Raw genomic sequence first — 20,208 nt, forward strand, 5'->3', positions numbered from 1 at the left:
TCTGCAGCTTTTTCTGACCCAGTACAGTGGCCCCTCCATACCAGAGGTGATGCAACCAGTTAAAATGCTATTCGCGAAATATATCTGCTGCCATGCCTCCTTTCCTACTGCACCAATATATTGGGCCCAGGATAGATCCTCAGAGATGTCGACTCCCAGGTACTTGAAACTGCTCACACTTTTCACTGCTGACCTCGAGATAAGGACTGGTGTGTGTTCCCTTCACTTCCCCTTCCTAAGCTCCACAATAGATTCCTTGGTCTTATTGACATTGAGTGCAAGGTTGTTGTTGCGACACTACTCAACCAGCTGATCTATCTGTACACTTCCTCATGACCATCTGAACTTCTGACACAGTTGTGTCATTGATAGATTTACTGATGGCAGTTCAGCTGTGGCTAGTCATGCAATTGTGGGTGTAGAGAGAGTAAAGCAGTGGGCTAAGCATGCATCCTTGACGTGTGCCATTATAGAATGCCAGAGAGAAAGAGATTTTACTTCCGATTCACACTGACTGTGGTCTCCTGACAAGGAAGTCAAGAATCCAGTTGCAGAAAGAGGTACAGAGGCCTAGGTTTTGGTTTGGAGCTTGTTGATTAGGACTGAAGTTATGATTGGGTTGAATGCTGAGTTGTAATTAATAAACAGCAGTCTGACATTGGTATTGCTATTGAACTGGTGATCCAAGTGAAGAGTGAAGAGTCAGTAAGATTGCATCCATTGTAGACCTATCGTGGCAAAAGGCAAACTGGGTCCAGGTCCATCCTTAGGCAGGAGTTGATTCTGGCCATGGCCAACCTTTCCAAGCACTTCATCACAGTAGACGTGAATGCACCTGGGTGATAGTTATTGAGGCAGTTCACCTTGCTTTTTTTGGGCACAGGTATAAATGTCACTCTTCTGAAGTAGGTGGGAAGCTCCGACTGTAGTGAGACATTGAATGTATCCTGAACACTCCTATCGGATAGTTGGCCTAGGTTTTCAGTGTCCTACCAGGTACACCACCAGGGCCTGATGCATTGCATCAGGTTTAAAAGCACTGCCTTATATTATGTGAAATAAGTTGTTTTTGAGGCAGCAGTATAGTGCAAATACACCAAATTATTATAAATTACAAAATAAAGATATAGGTAAAACTAAGAATAATGATGTAATGTTCAGGGACTGCCCAGAAGTATGATGGCAGAGAGGAAGAAGCTGTTCCTAAATCACTGAGTATAGGACTTCTGTCTCCTATATCTCCTTCTTGATAGTAACAACAAATTGAGGGCATGTCTTAGATGTGAGGGTTCTTAATGATAGATTCACCTTCTTGAGGCACCACCTCTTGAAGATGTCCTCGATGGTGGGGAGTGTTGTCCCCATAATGGTTGAGCGAGTTTACAACCCTCTGTGGTCTTTTGTGATCCAGTGAAATGGAGCCTTTGTACAAGGCAGTGATGCAGTCCTTCAGAATTCTCTACACCATTCCTCCATAGGAATGCTGAAGAGTCTTTGGTAACATATTAAATATCCTGAAGCTCCTAACAGGTTAGAGCTATTAACTTCTTCATGATTGTCCAGGATAGATCCTTGGTGATGTTGACAATCAAGAACTTAAACCGCTCACTTTTCCACTGCTGACCACTCATTGAGGATTGGTGCATGTTTGCCCCACTTCCCCTTCCTAAAATCCACAATCAATTCTTTGTTCTTGCATGTAAGATTGAGTGCAAGATTGCTGTTGCCACACCACTTAGCTATTGGATCAAGCTCACTTGTATACATCTTCTTGTCACCATCTGAGATTTTACCAACAAAGTGGACTTACCTGCAAATTTATAATGGTATTTTAATTGTGCTTAGTCACACAGTCATGAGTGTAGTGAGAATAGAGCTGTGGGCTAATCTAGCACTGGTAAACACAAAAACAGTGCTCAAAAATGAGTATGCAAAAATAGCAACAGGCATTAAGATACCCAGAAATGTTCACAGAATTAGATCACTTTGCATTAATGTGATTGATCTGTCATTTTTATTTTTGGCCTTCTATAAGAAGATATCTAGCCCACAAACATTTTGGTGACATGAAGCTTTGTGGAATTTACATTAGATCAACAGCTTCCTGGTGCTACAGTTGTCACTTTTTCAACAGGCCACAATGCTGAATTGCCTAATTTTATTAAACCTTGGTATCACGAGATATTAAGGTATATTGTGCTGAATTATACTTAACTTAGGAATCACTTCTTCCAGCTTAATAAGAGTAACAATACCACTGGTTGACTTTAAGGGTTGCTTGGTGACAGAGATCACTCTGTTGTCATTTCAGAGCTTCAGGGACCTAGGTTTGAAACTGACATTGGGTGTTACTTGTAAGGACTTTGCATGTTCTCACCATGACTCTGGTGGCTTCTACTGGGTGCTCTGGTTTCCTCCTGCATCCCAAAGATGTATGATAGGTTAAATAGCTGCTGTAAATTTCATCTTTGTGCAGATCAGTGTCAAAAGAATTAAAAGAGAAGTGATGGGTATGTGGAAGAGAAGAGGTTCCAGGGGCACTGAGAAATATGGAGAAGGGGGATGGGGCTGATAGAATTGCTCCCCTGGAAGTTGGCATAGACCTGATAAGCTGAATAAAAATATAAGAACATATGAAATAGATCAAAAGTAGGCTATCTGTACCTTTGAACCCGCTCTACCATTCAATAAGATCATGGCTAATGTGGCCATGGACTCAGTTCCATCTTTGACTTTTCCCCATAACCCCTAATTCCCACTATTCAAAAATTTATCTACTTGTGTCTTAAGTATACTGCATTTAATAAGGTAGCCTCTGGTGGTTCACTGGGCAGAGAATTCCACAGATTCACACTCTCTGGGAAAAGCAGTTTCTCCTTATCTCCATTCTAAATCTATTCTCTGAAATCCTGAGATCAAGCCCCATGCCCTATTCTCACTTTCATAAATGTACAGGTTTCTACAAGATGCCCTCTTATTCTTCTAAATTCCAGTGGACATAGTTCCAGTCGACTCAATCTCTCCTAATCAGCAAACCTCTTCATTTCTTGAGTCAACCTGGTGAACATGGTCTTCACCATCTCTAAAGTCAATATGTCTTCCCTCAAATAAGATCAGAACTGCCTGCAGTACTCCAGGTACAGCCTCACCAGTCCCCTGTACAGTTGCAGCATAACCTCCCTGCTCTTAATTTACTCCCCATAGCAATGAAGGCCAACATTACATTTACCTTCTTGACAACCACCTTCAATAGGGTACTAAGGGTGTCCTGTGCCTCCAACCTAATAAAGTACCTTTCTTTATGAGATGATCAACTAGCTTCTTAATCATCACAGTTTCTTTGGGCTTTGATGCAATTGGCAGGCACCAGATCTGTTGATACTATGGTTTGAACCATAGATAAATTGGATAGGGTGCATTACAATGCGTAATTATCCCATGCCTTTTTAATACATTTGACTTGCTTGTTATCATGATTTCAGCAATCAGTCAATGCTAACCATCATGTTAATTAGCTTAGCAGTTTACAGTGAGATCCAATTCTATGAGTGGCCTTGCCAGTAGAAGCTAGTTTACTGCTGATTGAACTAGTCTCCACTTTTTAAAAGGACGATGCATTGCTGTGGAGAGGATTATTCCAGAGGTCTTTGTCGCAGGCTAAAAGAGTTTTTAGAACATGAGATAGAGTAAAAGATTAAGTAAAGATGATGAAGAAGAAGCAAGTTCTGACCCCAAGGTGCCTGGACAATTTCTGGTGTTTACTATTAGAGGGAAAGCACTGGAGGTGAATGCAAGTGGAGCTTCAAGGATCATGAAGTGATGAAGCAAAACTCTCCCAGATATAACAAATATGTTCAAGCTCAGAAAATGCATCTTACCAAGCTTCAAATTTTCAATCACCACATGCTCATCATTCATCTAAAAACCATCTCTGTAATTCAGGACTGGGACACTTATGTATCTAGCAAGCACACTCATCTACAATTAGACACAAGAGACCGCACATGCATAATCTGGAGCAAAACCGAATTGCTGGAGGAGCTCAGCAGGTCTGGCAGCATCTCTGGAAGCAAAGGGAATGTTGATACTTAAGGTCAAGATCCCGCACAGACCTAATGCAGTGTCTTGTTCTGAAACATTGACCATTCCTTTGCATCCACTGATGCTGCCTGAAATTAGCTTCACAGCATTGACGATGGAAAGCTGAGATCTATGTCTCTAAAAAGCTTTTAGACCATTCGTGTAAAGAGGGTATCTGAGGAAATATCATATGCATGTGAAGTGACCCAAGTAACAATGAAACTGTATAAACGTAGGCAGAGGTTGAGGCTTATTAGAAATGGGGTAAGGAACATCAAGAAGCATGAAAGAAACACGGTGTGAACTAAAATCTATTCCTCTGGCTTCAATTTCTTTGATGGACAATTCAATTGTCTGCATTGTTACCATGCTTATAGGAATTGTACCTGAGTTTTGGAAATCTTTTATGTTTTAAATGTGTTTTAAGAATGTTGTTTGGATTTAAACATGTATCAATGAAAATAAATGAACTGATCTTTAAACTACTTATTTTGCTGGACGAATCTTCTCCTTGGTAAGGAGAGGGATCCACTGCTCAAATAGTGAGTATTAACAGCAAAGGTCACCATGGAGAATAAACAGGGAAGCGAATAGTCTTTTCAGATTGGTAGTTACAGTATAAACTCCCTCTAACTAGAGTACTCTTTGGTATTTATATCCAATAGACTTAAAGTCTTTGTTGAGTTTACAACTTTGCGGAGAGCAAACCAAATACCATCACAATGCCACAGGATTCCCAACTTCTGGCCTGTTTTTGTAGCAATGATATTTATGTGACTGATTCTAGTAGATTTTATGGTCAATGGGACTCAGAGTTTGTATTGCCAATGTTGACGACAATGTCAGGTGGTTACACTCTTCTGTTGGGGATGGTCTTATTCTGACAGTTTCATGGTGAGTTATTGCTTACCATTCATCAGGCCATTGCTAAACGTCATTCGGATTTTACTGAATGTAGGCATGGGTGGCTTTGTTTGCTAAGAAATTGTCAATGGAATTGAACACTGTGCTTTGATCAGCAAATATTCACACTTTAACCTTATGATGGAAGAAAGATTGCTGATAAACAACTTGAAGGCAGCTGAGCTGAGTAAACAGCCCTGAGACCCTCTTGCACTAATGTCAGGGAACAGGGATGACTGGCTTTATAAAACTATACATCTTTTATGTGAGTTATTCCAACCACTGGAATGTTCTCAATTTCATGCCCATTGACTTCAATCTTATAAGGCACTTTGATGTTACACTCAGAGTGCCTTGATGTTAAGGATGTGTAAAGATAGTCACTTTGACCTCACCTCCAGAATTCAATCTTTGGACTAACACTGTGTGGAGGTTTGGAAATGAGTAGTCCAGGTGAAACCAAATGCAAAGCGTCAGTAAGGTGGTTATGGGTGAGTAAGTGCTGGCTGCCAACACTGTTTCTGTAACTTTGTTGAAGTGTAATGCCTGCCTTGTAGGGTAAAGAATGGGTGGAAACATATGCATAATTCACAGCCACCAACATTGAGATGAGTTTCACTTTAAGAGGCTGGTCTGACGTGATGATGTGATGGTGTGAAGTTTTTACCACCCTTTCTGTTCTGTGTTTGGTTGACAATAAAGGAGATGTTATGGCTTCCCTTGACCTTAAAATGTCTCTGCTGTTTTATTTACAAAATCCAACTATGGTGACCCCGGTGCTCTAGGATGACTCCACAGTTATTCAACATGTTGGCCAACGCCACTGCTTGGTTTGTACAAGCCGAGGCCCAAATTCATGCTGCGAGAAAGCTCCATGGGTGACACCAGATGTTACCATGCAGTAGCATCGTTTATAGTTCCATGGCAGTGAGAGTGCTGGGTCTGCTTGAACACCCATTTGAGTACAAAAAATATATAGCATGCCGAGAACTCAATTATTACCGACTTTTCAGCTATCAGAATCCAAGCGTGCCAAACAGTCGCTCTCCTTGCCCGGCATGGGGGATGATAGGCCTTTGGAGCTAATGGACCTCATGCTGTCTCTCCTGGGAAATCACTATCCTTGCTTTATTTTTAAAGAACTCTTATGCAACAAAAGTTCACGTGGCACTCGATAATGCACCCGTGAAGGATTGTAGGGAGCTTGCTGGAATGGCTGGTAGTCTTCACTCAGCCAGGCAGAGGAGCATAATTCCTCCGCCTTACCCTGCCTCAAAAAGCAGGGCCTCCAACACATGCATGCCTGTAGCTGCGAGGCAGACGATGCCAGGCCTATGGGCCTGCGTATCAGAGGCCCTTGTTCCCAGCTGCCAGGGTTGTCTACTGTTCATCATGAACACCCTTTCAGGCCGATGCTTCTTGTGTGATATGGATGCTCAAGTGAGAATGCTGCCAGGATCGCCGATTGATCAGAAAGCAAAGAGCAACGAAACCTCGCTGGAGGCTGCCAACGACAGCAGGATCCTGACTTACGGGACACAATAGGTGACACTCTACTTTAGTGGGTGTTGTTACTCATGGGACTTTGTCCTGGCCAAAGTGGCTCAACCTCTGCTCGGCACAGATTTCCTGTGTGCCCAGGTACTGTTAGTTGATCTTAAGAACTGCTGGCTTGTGAATGTGAAGAAATTTGGGTTTTTACACTGCTCCCCCAGTAAGTTCCCCACAGTGACTCTGTCATGTGCATGCACCACAACATGTGAGTTTACTCGACCACTGGCGAATTCCCAAACTTCACCAAGCCCACATCCTCATCCACAGTCACAAAACATGGGGTCCAGCACCACATTTCCACAACTGGCCCGCTGGTCTAGGCCCACATGCATTGACTGGACACAGAAAAGCTGGCAACTGTGAAGGCTGAGTTTGAAAACATGGAAAGGCTTGGCATTGTATGGAGGTCAAATAGCCCCTGGGCTTCACCTCTCCACGTGGTCCCTAAGTCCAATGGCGATTGCTGCCTTTGTGATGATTAATGAGGTCACAATCCATAATTGTTACCCAGTCCCACACATCCAAGACTTTTCAGCATGTTTAGCTGGAAAGTGTTTTTTTTCCAAACTTGACTTAGGAGCTGCATTCAGGTGCGTTTGTGCTTGGAGGACATTTCCAACAGCTGTGATAACCCCATTAGGCCTCTTTGAGTGTCTGTGCATGCCACTTGGGCTGAAAAATGCAGCACAGATTTTCCTACAGCTAATGAACTCCCTTTAAAAGACAGATTTTCTTTTTGTTTACCTGGATGACATACTTGTCACCAGTGCATCCAAATCTGAACACGTATCACATCTCTGCACACCTTTCAAGTGCTTAAACCATCACGGGGTGACTATTGATGCTGCTAAATGCCAGCTTGGGTTGTCAACCACTGACTTTCTTGGTCATCGTATCTCTACAGAACGTGTAAAACCATTCTTAATCAAAGTCTCCACGATTGTGGATCTCCCACCACCCTGCACTCCTAAAAAAACTACAAGAGTTTTTAGGTATGGTGAATTTCTATCACACAAGCTACTGAACTTATGTGCCTCCTGTATAGTGTACTCAATTGCAATGCCACTAATTGTGTGCTTGACTAGTTAGCGGACACGACCAGAACATTTGATGACACCAACCGAGCTCTTTTCAATGTGACCCTACTGGTGCACCTACAGCCATTTCTCCTTACACTTCAGCCTGTTTTGGGTGCTGTGCATGAACAATTGGCCGGAGGTGTGTGGCAGCCGCTCATCTTCTTCAGCTGGTAGCTCCTTCCCTCGAAAGGAAGTACAGCACATGCTTCCGTGAGCTTCTCGGTCTTTATCTGGCTGTCCACCATTTTCATTTCTTCTAGAGGGTTGCCATTTCACAGCATTCATTGACCACAAAAACCATCGTTCACGCAACGGCCCAAATATCAGCCCCTTGATCTGCATGGCAGCAATGCCCCAGCCTACATATCCAAGTTCACAACTGACATACAACACATCAAGGGGAAAAAATAATGCAGTGGCAGATTGCCTCTCACAGCCAGCCATTGAGGCTATACACATGATTATGCTGACATGGCAGTCGACCAAGCATTGACGCAGAGATTCAGGCTTACCAAACAGCAGTCACAGGCCTGCGACTGGCTGACATTAAGTTCATGGAAGCTTGGGTTTCTCTCCTGTGCGATGTCTCAACCAATCACCCATAGTGCCCGCAAACTGGAGAAGTACTGGAGATGTGACTCAACTCACAGCTGGCCCAGAAGGCCTCACAGAAAGTGGCTGCACTAAAGTTTGTGCGGATTGGCCTTAAAAAGGCTATGCGTGATTGGAGTTCAGCCGGTGCTGAGTGCAGGCAGGTGAAAATTAGCCGTCATGTTCAGGCAGCATTGCCACTTTTGAGATCTTTCAGTGAAGGTCTGACCATGTTAATATGTCAATGTGGACCTGGTTGGTCTCGTTCTTCCCTCCTGCAGTTTCACGTGCCTCCTTACTATAGTGGACCGTATTACCAGGTGGCCAAAGGACCTCCTTCTAAAATTGATGATGGCCACAGACATGGCTCCAGAGATCATCAGCACCTGGGTTGCTCTGTTTGACACCCCACCTGATATTTCCTCTGACTGCAGTCACCAGTTCACATCAGGCCTCTGGGCTACGATGGCCCATTAGGCTACATCACAGTGTGGCATATCACCTGCAGTCCAATGGCCTATTCAAGTGGTTTCACCACCCCATAAAGGCTGCTCTAAAGGCTTCACTGACAGATGAGGGTTGGCATGATTGTCTCTTGTGGGTCCTGCTGAGGCTCAGAATGGCTCCAAAAGAGGACCTGCAGTTGTCCGTGGTTGAGTTGATATATGGACAGCCATGACAAGTGCCAGGTGATTTCACTCCCTATGCCATAACTCCCTGGTCAGCCTCTCAGCAGCATTCCACCCTCTTCAGTGAACTCAATTCCTTTGCATCTATTCCTACCTCCCATCATGGCGTACAGCATTCTTGTGTTCCTGTTGACCTACGTTCTGCTCCGTTCATTTTTGTCTGCCGTGGTGCAAGCCAGCGTCCCCTTGGGCCCCCTTACGATGGCCCATTCCGTGGTTTGGACCAGAGAGAAAAGACTTTTATCATAGATAGGAGGGTTAAACCTGAATATATTTTGGTAGATCACCTTAAACCGTCCAAACAAGATTTGGAGGAATCTGCTGTTATTCTACCCATGGAACATAGGCCCTGAGCCAGGCAGCTTATCCAAGTTCCAGACAGGCTCACAATGCCGGTTTTGGTGAATTCTGGAGGTGGGGTTGGGGGGCTGTGTACGGTAATGTAAGGGGTGGAAACATATGCATAATTCACAACCACCGCCATTGAGTTTGGGGTTCGCTTTAAGAGGCTGGTTTGAAGTGAGGATATAATGTTGTGAAGTTTTTTACTGTGCTTTTATATTCTGTGTTTGGTTGACAATAAAAGAGTTGTTATGGTTTCTCTTAAACTTAAAACGCCTCTGCCATTTCATTTATGAAAACCTACAGCCTGATTATATGCAAATTAGTCAGACTGGATTTGTAGCAACAAGCACAAAATACTGGAGGAACTCATCAGGTCAGGCAGTATTCAAATCAGACTATAATTTTCTTTCATTTTGTGAGCTGCACAAACTTGATCACATTTTCCACATTGTTGAGCAGATTCAGTGTTATAGCTATACTGAAACAGATTGAGCAGAGATGCAAGCTCCAGCAGTACAGCTACGATATTCGCTGATCACTTCCCTTTCTCTTAGTTCTTTCTTGATATAATGCAAAGCAAATCAATTTTGATGGAGACTGGCTTCTGTGATTTCAAGAGGAAGCCAAGATGGATCATCTAATTGACTCTTCGGGCTGAAAATAATCATGCATGCTTTAGTCTTTTCTTCAGCCTTCACAGTCTGGGCTGTGTCTTGCCCCTCCTGTTAGTTGTTAAATTGTCCAGCACTATTAATGAGTGGAAGCAGAAGGATTGCAGGGATGCAATCAGATCCATTCTGGGATTGTTTTGACCTTTTGCTTGGTGTTCTGAAGTCTGGTATGCACAAGATTCTGCATTGCCTGGCACCTCAATATCTTTAGATAAGTCTGATCCTGCTTCCATCACATGACCATAATACACAGGAGCAGAATTTGACAATTTGGCCCATTGAGTCTGCTCTACCATTTGATCATGGCTAATTTATTTTCCCTCTCAACCCCATTTTCCTGCCTTCTTCCTGTAACCTTTGGTGCCCTTACTAATCAAGAACCTATCAACCTCTGCTCTAAATATAACAAATGACTTGCCATCCACAGCTATCTGCAGATTCACCACCCTTTGACTAAAGAAATTCCTCCTCATCGCTGTTCTAAAGGGAAGTTCTTCTCTTCTGATGCTACACCTTCTGGTCTTATACTCTTCCACCATTAGAAACATCTGCTCCATGTACACTCAATTTAGGACCTTCAATATCTAGTAGGTTTCAACCTTGTAAAGTCCAGTGGGTACAGACCCAGAGCCATCAAGTGCGACTCATGTTAATCCTTTCATTTCCAGGATCATTCTCGTAAACTTCCTCTGAACCATCAAAAATGCTGCCACATCCTTCTTAGATATGGGGCCCAAAACTGCATTCAATAGAGCAAGTGTATAGAGCGACGTCAAGATGGCACTAAACAGTGACTCTTTTAAGGTTCACTCTAACTTTGGTTCTTTGTGTGAATGGTTCACGACTGGCTTTTAAATATCCCAAGGATGTGGCTTGGAAGACCAGCACGCCTTCAGGGTGCTGGATTTTCGTGACTCTGGAGACGGGCTGATTCAAGGCCGGTGTCACAGGAGAACATTGAACATTGGGAGCAGCGGGTTAGCTGCTGGCTTTGTGTCCAGAGACCTGAACCATTTCAGGGCTGATTCCCTGGGCACAGAGCTCAGAAAAAAGTGATGCAACAGACTTTTAACATCATAAATCAACGAGTTGTTCGTTATGTCCCTGCTTTCACTGTGAAACGGAGATACCTCTTTTTCCCTTATTAGCGAGAGGATATGTCAATTTACTGGGTGAGCAAGTAGACTTTGGTGTACTTTATTGATGCTTTGCTGCATGCTTGAGTGCTCGGTGGAGGGTGCTGATGCCCTTTTGCTGGTGGGGGTCATTGCTTATGCATAGGAGGGGGGAGCTGGGGAGGCTTTGGGTTCTAATGTTTAACTGTCATTCATTCTTTGGGGCACTCCTCTGTTTTCGTGGATGTTTGTGAAGAAAAAGAATTTCAGGATGTATATTGTATATATTTCTCTGACATTAAGTGTACCTGTTGAACCTATTGAAGTGTGGCCTGACCAATTCTGTATAACGTCTCAGCATTGCATCCTTGCTTTTTTATTCTGGTCCTCATGAAATGAATGCTAACATTGCACTTGCCTTCCTTACAAACAACTCAACTTGTAGGTTAAACTTCAGGGAATCCTGCACCAGGACTCCCAAGTCCAGTTGTAGCTCCAGTTTCTGAATTTCCTTCCCAGTTAGAAAATAGTCAATATCTTTATTTCTTCTTCCAAAGTGCCTGACCATACACTGTACTCCATCTGCCACTTCTTTGTTCAGTCTCCTAATCTGTCCAAGTCCATCTTTAGACTTGCTGCTTCCTCAAAACTTCCTGCCACTCCACCTATCTTTCTATCATCCAAAATTTGGCTACAAAACCATCAATTCAGTCATCCAGATTATTAATGTATAGCATGAGAAGAAGAGGTCCCAACACTGACCTCAGTGGAACATCACTAGTTACTGGCAACCATCTAGAAAGATCCACTTTATTCCCACACACAAGGAAATCTGCAGATGCTGGAAATTCAAGCAACACACACAAAATGCTGGTGGAATGCATCAGGCCAGGCAGCATCTATAGGAAGAAGTACAGTTGACGTTTTGGGTCGAGACCCTTCGTCAGGATTAACTGACTAAGGGTCTCTGCCCAAAATGTCGACTGTTCTTCTTCCTATAGATGCTGCCTGGCCTGCTGCATTCCACCAGCATTTTGTGTGTGTCTCTTTATTCCCACTCTTTGTCTTCTGCCAGTCAGCCAGTTTTCTGTCCCTACTAGTATCTGTCCTGTAATACCATGGGTGTTCTGAAATTTCAGATAAGTAACATCTCCAGACACTCCTTTGTCCATCCTGCTTGTTATTTCCTCAAAGAATTCCAACAGATTTGTCAAGCAAGATTTCCTGTTAAACATGTTGACTTCTATCTATGTTATCATGTGGCTCCAAGTACCAAATTTACTCGAATGTTGCCATGACTTGAGGAACTGAGTTATAAGGGAATGTCATATACGTTTGTAGTTTAGTATTTTATTCCCCAGAGCATAGGAGAATGAAGGGAGATTGGATGGAAGCATACACAATTATGAGGGGCATAGATACAGTAAATGCAAGTAGAATGCCATCTTGTAGGCATTCCACAAATTCCACCTTTTGGTATCCAGCATCAACCATATTTTCCCAATCTATTATACCTGAATATTGAGAACAAGTTAGAATAAAATATTGGAACAGTTTCTCTCATCCAAATGAAATACTTCAAACCTTCTTGTAACTTTCAATAACAAATCTGATATATATTTGGATCAGAGAAAGCTATCCAGCCATGAATAAACAGAGTCCACAAACAAGTATTGAGTTTAATGGACTCCCTCATCTTAAAAACTTGAAAAGTTTGTGCAGCTCACGTTTGCATTTGAAGTGCACATAGTTAGCAAGCATGGAATTTTTTTTTTCCAAAATCGGTTTTACAAATACATGCTGAACAAGATGTAAGTTATAATATTGATGACACATGCACAGCTGCAGTCAGCGGCCTGGATTTTACGGTTGGCCGTTAAGGTTCTGTGCTTATTGTTGATTTTGAACAGAGCAAAGATTTAATGAGATGAATGGATTGAATTTTCACTCAGAAGGTGGCACCATGGAATAAGCTGAACTATCCTCACAGATGATAAATCAGAGAGTGGAAAGGATAGGTTTGGGCCTTTTATTAACTGAAAACAAAATAAATGCTTGGGGAAGATGAAATATGAAGCTTTGAAATCTAGTACATTTTATTTTAGTAAGAGTCACGAAAGTGTAATTTAAATATTGTTCCAAGAAATTAAAAATCCATGGCTGTGAAATACGATTTTCAGAGCTGGAGAGGTTGTTGAGCTTCAAGTATGACTTATTACGTATTTTCCGGTAGGTTATAGCTAATTCAAGACTTAAAATATATATAATGAAAATATTATGTAAAAAAAGTTTCTGTTCACTTCTAATTAATTAATTCGTGTTGATCGCAGCTATGAAGTTGGGAACAGGGACATTCTAATAGCAAACGTATTCTACGCTTAAGTGCGCAGGTACCGCCAGCAGAGTTGCTGTCAGATTTACATGCTGAGAACTTCCCTGTCATTAGAACAACAAAATCCAGGCACAAATTAGAACGCGCCTCCCTTGGGCAAGATGAAGGACTCCAATAGGTTGAGTGAAGTCGGCCTTTTCTCCTTGGAGCTACGGAGGGTGAGAGGTGACCTGATAGAGGTGTATAAGATGATGAGGGGCATTGATCGTGTGGATAGCAAGAGGCTATTTTTTCCAGCCCTTTTTCCCAGTGCTGAAATAGCTAACACGAGGCGGCGGGGAGGGGCATAGTTTTAAGGTGCTTGGAAATAGGTACCGCGGGATGTCAGGGATATGTTTTTCACACAGAGTGGTGAGTGTGCTTGCGGTGGTGCTGGAAGCGGATACAACAGGGTCTTTTAAGAGCCTCTTAGATGGGAACGTGGAGCTTAGAAAAATAAGAGGGCTATGCAGTCTCTTGAGTAGGTTACATTGTCAGCATAACATTGTGGGCCGAAGGGCCTGTAATGTGCTATAAATGTCTATGTTCTATGATAACAACTCGTCACTGAGTTCTTATCAATACTCCACAGACAGCGACAAGCCTGATTTTGCTTCTTACCTGGTGGCTGAATAATAACATTCAAACATCCTAACTGCCGGGCAACACACACCCAGTGCTGGAGGAACTCAGCAGGTCAGGCAGATTCTATGGGAATGAATAAACAGTCGACGTTTCGAGCCGCGACCCTTCTTCACTCTGCCTTCCCACACTCACCTACCTTCTCTCTCTCTCTCTCTCTCTCTCTCTCTCTCTCTCTCTCTCTCTCTCTCTCTCTCTCTCTCTCTCTCTCTCTCTCTCTCTCTCCCTCTCCCTCTCCCTCTCCCTCTCCCTCTCCCTCTCCCTCTCTCTCTCTCTCTCTCTCTCTCCCTCTCTCTCTCTCTCTCTCTCTCTCTCTCTCTCTCTCTCTCTCTCTCTTTCTCTGCCAATCTATTTCATTTCACCCGGACAGCCCAATAACTCGACGGAGGCAATCCTCCCGCTGCAGTCTGCCGAGGCAGCTGCGCTTTTAATGCTCTGAGAATCCCAGGAAAAGCAACGCCACAGAGAGGAAAATACACATTCTTGAACATGCCGGAATCCCTCGCAGTCTTTTCCTCCTTGAAGAAGTATATCTGGTCAACTAAATTCATGAGCGTAATGCTATGTTTAAAATAAATTAGCATTAATATTTGCTAAAAATGGGACGATATGAGTAGGGTCTTCGCCGTTGCATTTATTGGTTACCATGGTAAAGACTGGAGTTCGAAAGCGAGCGATGTTCAATGACTGCTGGTTCAGACCGACCCTTACTGAAGAATTACTTTTTGGAAATCGGTATGTTGTTTTCTGGTGTAGTTGTATGCAACCTTCATAATTTGTTCATTTTACCGGCAATGTTAAAGTAGTCGGTTAACGCGTTGAAAATTTCTTGCATATTTCAAGTGTTCGTTGTGACACTGCTGGAATCCGCAATCGGTGATAAGGTAGTCAATGCCACAACGTTGGATGGCTGCGAGCAATTGAGCCCTCCTTTTGAAAGGTCCTGGTTTAAAACGCGGACTTATGGAAAAAAGTACCAGTGGATAGTTGGTGGGTGTCGGGGTGGGGGCGAGGGCGGGGGGTTGCCCTGTGAAACAGAATTTCCACAACCCAGCGGAGAAATGATTTCTCTCCTCCAGATCCTCCGTCCAGCCGGGACATACAGTGCTGGCGGTTAGTTTCAGTTCATGTATTTCATTACTTAATACCTTTCGGAGGTTCGTCACTTCAGCAAACATTCTCTGAATGATCAGTGATTACTAAGTGTCTGTTACTATGAAAAGGCCATTTAGTAATCCGGAAACGTAGCCTTTCATGGGTACGCGACTGCGTGGATCAGAATTCAGTCTCAAAGGACTCCCGATGATATTCTGTCGTCTATAGACATGGGAACGTCTATTTCATCACAGCAAAACATCTTCTTTTCCTTTGAAACAACCTGATAATAACAACAGGTTTCCTAATATTACAACACTCGGTGTAGAGGGATGCTGGAAGAACTACCTTCCCTACAACGTTGAAGTAAACCGCACGGAAGGTGTCCAGATCCGGACAGAGTGAGGGATCTTGCCACTTCATGTCGCAGCCTCTGGGCATTGGTGTCGTCTACACTCAATCTTTCCATCACTTTTCCCGGGTTGAACAACCCCTAGCCCAAACCATTTCCAGAATGGCGCAGCAGGTGAGACGGTATGTGGGGCTAGAAGAGATACGGTTACGCTTCCAGCAATAACTTTTTCCCCTTCTCTACTGACGCAGTTTACCTTGCATAGTGCTCCCGGAACTATCTTAAATGAAAATCGCAAGGGTCCCATTCGAATGAAAATTCTGGGACCAATCCAAAATGGCAGCTTGCCTATTCCTGGGCTGTAAGGACCGAGCGTATTCTCACGTGTGTAGGGGAGACGCGTGACGTCTTCCCTGTATGTATATACCCATTTTACTGCTTGGCATTTTCCGGCGCTTCTGTGTGTGTTCCCAGCTATGGTCTCTCTGTGAACTGGATTCCGTGGCGCTGAGTGATCCTCTACCTCTATCCAAGCGTGTTCTCGTCTGTCCACACATGTGTACGCTCTCCCGAGCCCGAGTTTACTCCGTGCCTGGCCAAATATTGTGTATGAAAGGCATCACCACTCTTATGCCTTTTTTTAAATACAGTTAGCTCTTTATACGCAGAAATTGGACCCTTTCCTCGGGGGGGGGGGGTGTGGGTGTGTGTGTGTGTGTGTGTGTGTGTGTGTGTGTGTGTGTGTGTGTGTGTGTGTGTGTGTGTGTGTGTGTGTGTGTGTGTGTGTGTGTGTGTGTGTGTCTGTCTGTCTGTCTGTCTGAGCACGGCCGACGACTCGCCTCCCAAATCTCAGCTCATCTTTCCAAGAATTCATTCAACCAGTTCAACCAGTTTTGCAGTCAACACAATAAGGAAATGCCCGTTGTCGAGGTCACCAATTACATCCGATTGTGACAACCGTTAATTATCCCGTCCTATGCCCTTCACTGATCAGTAGCTTTAGACATGGGAGATCACACCTTTCTCCAAAAGACCAGCACCGGGGGTCTCGTTACTTTACCGTGATTGCGATGGACAGGCCAAGTCGTTAACATGCTTTGGACACCTTGTTCGGCGTTTCATCAATGCAAGAGAATATCAGTTGCCGGATGGGACAGTATAGCACAGTTCACTATGCCTGCATGAAGAATGGCAATATCCGCACGTACAATGGGAGTCCCTAGCCTAAGACTGCTCAAAATGGAGAAGAGCCGTTCCGGCTAGCATCGAACACCTAGAAACCTTTCTTTGGGCGCACAGAGAAGCACAGTGTAAATGGCAATAGGTATCACTTCCCAAGCCTGCTGCCTGCCTGCTCATTCCAGCTCCTTCAGTGGTAGAGTTTGTGCCTCTTACGTCAGCCACCTCAGAGACCACCGAACGGAAGTGGAAGCAAGTCACCTTTATTGCGGAGGGATTCGGGAAGAACAAGGTTGCAGATTACAGACAGACAGATTACAGACGTACTTTATTGATCCCGAGGGAAATTGGGTTTCGTTACAGTTGCACCAACCAAGAATAGTGTAGAAATATAGCAAAATAAAACCAGAAATAATTAAATAATAATAAGTAAATTATGCCAAGTGGAAAAAAGTCCAGGACCAGCCTATTGGCTCAGGGTGTCTGACACTCCGAGGGAGGAGTTGTAAACTTTGATGGCCACAGGCAGGAATGACTTCCTATGACGCTCAGTGTTGCATCTCGGTGGAATGAGTCTCTGGCTGAATGTACTCCTGTGCCTAACCAGCACATTATGGAGTGGATGGGAGACATTGTCCAAGATGGCATGCAACTTGGACAGCATCCTCTTTTCAGACACCACCGTCAGATACTAACCTTCCCCAATCTCAGTCCTCCAGTTCAAGACCTCTGGTGTCCGGTCGGGCGAGACTACCTTCCATTCGACCATTCCTATCCACACAGCCCGCCAAGTATTCAGGTGCATGTTGCTACTAGAGCAGTTCTGTTGTACTCCAACCAACTATCAGTGATTGGTTCCAATTTCTCAGCTGCTGGTTCCCCCGGAAATCACTTCCACATGCAGTATGAACATATAACTCTGTTCTACCGTCCCTTCTGTCATCCATTCCGCTCCCTCTGAATCTTCAAGTCGCTTCTCCGGTATCCAAGCCTGAAAGGGCAGCTTAACTCTGAAGAGATCAAAGCCCATTCTTTATTGCGCGCCATCATCTCTGTCAAGCAGACATTGACTCCACTCCGCATCAGGACGCTATGTAAGGATGAACTAAGCTATTCACTATATTGAGATGTGACTCTGTGTCGCGCAAACAACGGCGTATTTGGTACATCACTAACAACACAATATTAGGCGCTCCCTTAGCTGCTCTACTCCGGAACCCCTGTCCAAATTCTTGCTATCACTAAACTTGGTTATTATAATGTTTTACTTCCAGCGTTGAAAGTAACTTCTTACCGACTAACTTAGCTGACTCAATCTATTGCGGCGGCTCGGTGCGCCATACCAGCTCGAACTGGTATAGTTTCACCTCTGTCTACTTCCCGTTTTCCACCTTCTTCATCTAAACTATGGAATTCTGCATCTTCACATTAACTGCGTTCCATTCATCTATCAGCTTACAGGAGTGAGAGCATCTCTTACTTGTTATTTTGCCTGATAACGCAGAACTCTATTGAGGAGTAATTTTTAAGCTGAACCTGTTCCCTCCACTCTGAGATTTTGACTATCTTTTCCTCGTCGACGTTGGCCATATTCATAACTGCGTTAAATTGTATAATGCCCTCCCTTAGTCTTTTCTAAATCTTTAATAGACGTAACAACCCACCTCCGTGACCCAAATTTTAATTGCCAGATCGAATATCTCCTTATGATGTCACACTTTGATAACTTCCGGTGAAGCGCTTCTAGTGTTTTGCTACATAAACGGCATTGTATAAAAGCAACTTTTTATATTAATGCATTTTCCTTAAATGTACGCAGGTGCATCGATTTTTGACTCTGTGTGTATGCTTGCCTGCGTTTTATGTGAACTTGTGTCTGTTCCTGAGTGGGTGTTGTGCATTTTGTGGTATCAGTGCTGATTAATGTGCCCCCCTAAGTGGGACGAGCAAGAGCTACACAGCGGGTACAGGAATAATCACCAGTAATTATATGGAAAACTTGAAGCTGGAATTTAAGCAGCATTTAAGCATTTGTAATCTGAAACTATTTTTCACTCTTAGTTGCTCGCTCGCTATTGAATTAAAGACATATCGGATCATTGAATGGTCAAATAGATAAGTTTCTTGTACGCTCACAAACTAGCATTTGTTTACCAAAGCTGGAATCCAGCAAGATAATTTGCTGGTAGCTAATTATTCGCCTGAGAGAGAGAAAAAGAATACTTGCAATAATTATTAGTTATGTCAGAAAATCAATTCATTACCTCATTCTTTAGATGAAGTAGCTACAAATGAAATGATCTGAGAATAAAATACAGCATTTAAAAAATAACACCCGTAACTCCCATTTCCACTAATACTACCCCGGAGTCACTGAGCCGCCAGGAACACAAAACGCTGCTGTTCTGGCCAATTGTTCATTAGAGAGCAAGCGCTGTCTGAATCGATGTCGGTATCAATTTCTAGTGTGGGGCCTTGTTCAATCACTTCTCTCTATAGAAAATAGCATGCCATATATAACACGTAAATATGACAGATCGATATCAAAGGGAAGATATCACTTTGGTAAATGGAAGTACGATGCAGTAGTTTCTCCTGATGACTGTAATTAATAACGGATTCAGGTCTTTGGCAGAATAGGAACAGCCAACAATATGGAACGCAGTTACCGTTCTCAAGGGTGGATCTTATGAAATACTGAATACACTAATTCCCAATATTAGAACTTCATATACAACCTAGGCGCGCTCATGCTGTTTGATCCCACAAAGATCCGCACTAAAGTACAAATCGAGTGGTCTTCCGATTTTAGGGTTAATTTACTTGAATTTAGCGCACCGCGAAAAGTTTCAATTTGGATCCGGGTGCAACCAATATTTACTTTTAATAAAGCGCGGGAAGGGAAGAGTCAGTCAATAGTCCTAGGTCAGTTATACATACTTCGAGCGTCCTGGACATTGCGATTCCTAGTCTTCCGACGACTTTTGGAAGCACCTGTGTTGCTTTTCATTTGAGAGTCGATAGAGAAGGATACTTTCTAAATATTATAAACAAATTACCCTGAATATTAACAGATCAAAGAGACATTGATATATTTATTTATTGTTTAAATATTAAATAAAACGAGCAAAAGAAGGATAGGGGTGTCCACTTTCCTGCGCCTAAATAAGTGTCACATGTGGAGAGATATATAGTTTCTGCACATTTGAAACATGACGGGGTAACAACTTTAGATTAACTATTGAATGAGTTTCCCTCGTGTTAAATGATTACTTGGCAGACGCCTGGCGTGAGATGCATGACACAGTGCATACTAGATTTGTTTAAGAAAATGAACTTCACTGCAGTCTTAAATCCGAAAGGAATCTCCACTCCAACCGTTAGTATAAACAAACTATTCAGTAGTAATATTCACAATCCTTTGTTATTATTTGTGCCTCCGGAGTGTTAGAAGTTTTATCGCATTTTTCCATATAGCTAATACATTGAGCTATCACTTTTAGACTTTGTTTCGGACGAGAACGACCACTAGATGGTTTGTG

The 20,208-nt window shown here is 43.2% G+C and overlaps 1 protein-coding gene across 2 annotated transcripts in view; it reads left to right on the top strand.

The window, feature by feature from the left end:
- Positions 1 to 14,500: 14,500 nt before the first annotated feature.
- Positions 14,501 to 20,208, top strand: part of grm5b (glutamate receptor, metabotropic 5b) — a 487,360-nt gene continuing 481,652 nt past the window's right edge. The window contains exon 1 of one of the 2 annotated variants that reach the window (XM_073043359.1): positions 14,501 to 14,775. The gene's annotated coding sequence lies outside the window, so the exon portion shown is untranslated. Of the gene's footprint in view, positions 14,776 to 15,558; positions 15,662 to 20,208 lie in introns of those variants that run through there. The other variant, XM_073043362.1, reaches the window with a different exon arrangement.

The sequence above is a fragment of the Hemitrygon akajei genome, chromosome 4 (assembly GCF_048418815.1).
Source record: "Hemitrygon akajei chromosome 4, sHemAka1.3, whole genome shotgun sequence".
Classification (NCBI taxonomy): Eukaryota; Metazoa; Chordata; class Chondrichthyes; order Myliobatiformes; family Dasyatidae; genus Hemitrygon; species Hemitrygon akajei.